Source organism: Diaphorina citri, unplaced genomic scaffold (assembly GCF_000475195.1).
Source record: "Diaphorina citri unplaced genomic scaffold, Diaci psyllid genome assembly version 1.1 scaffold82943, whole genome shotgun sequence".
Classification (NCBI taxonomy): Eukaryota; Metazoa; Arthropoda; class Insecta; order Hemiptera; family Psyllidae; genus Diaphorina; species Diaphorina citri.
Genome location: NW_007459972.1, coordinates 1 through 349, shown reverse-complemented (window position 1 = coordinate 349; position 349 = coordinate 1). Strand labels below are relative to the sequence as shown.

General features: G+C 35.8%; 1 long non-coding RNA gene across 1 annotated transcript; it reads right to left on the bottom strand.

Annotated features, from left to right (window-relative positions):
• Positions 1-141: 141 nt before the first annotated feature.
• LOC113473744 lies at positions 142-349 on the bottom strand. The gene is made up of 2 exons (XR_003395636.1): positions 298-349; positions 142-200 (listed from the first exon to the last, which is right to left on the bottom strand). It is a non-coding gene; the product is annotated as an uncharacterized LOC113473744 (long non-coding RNA).

Below are 349 nucleotides of genomic sequence, written 5' to 3'. Positions count from 1 at the left end.
GTAGACACATTATTGAGCAGCAGAATATCTTGGAAGATGAACATCTACACAGTGGTATTGAGACAGGTAGAATGTAGAAATGACACATTATTGAGCAGCAGAATATCTTGGAAGATGAACATCTACACAGTGGTATTGAGACAGGTAGAATGTAGAGTAGACACATTATTGAGCAGCAGAATATCTTGGAAGACGAACATCTGTAATGAGAAAATGGGACTGATTAGTTTTGTTTGATAGGTTATGGAAAGAAATTAGGATAGAAAGTTGAAATTTTGGTCTTTTTTCATAACTTACACAGTGGTATTGAGACAGGTAGAATGTAGAGTAGACACATTATTGAGCAGCA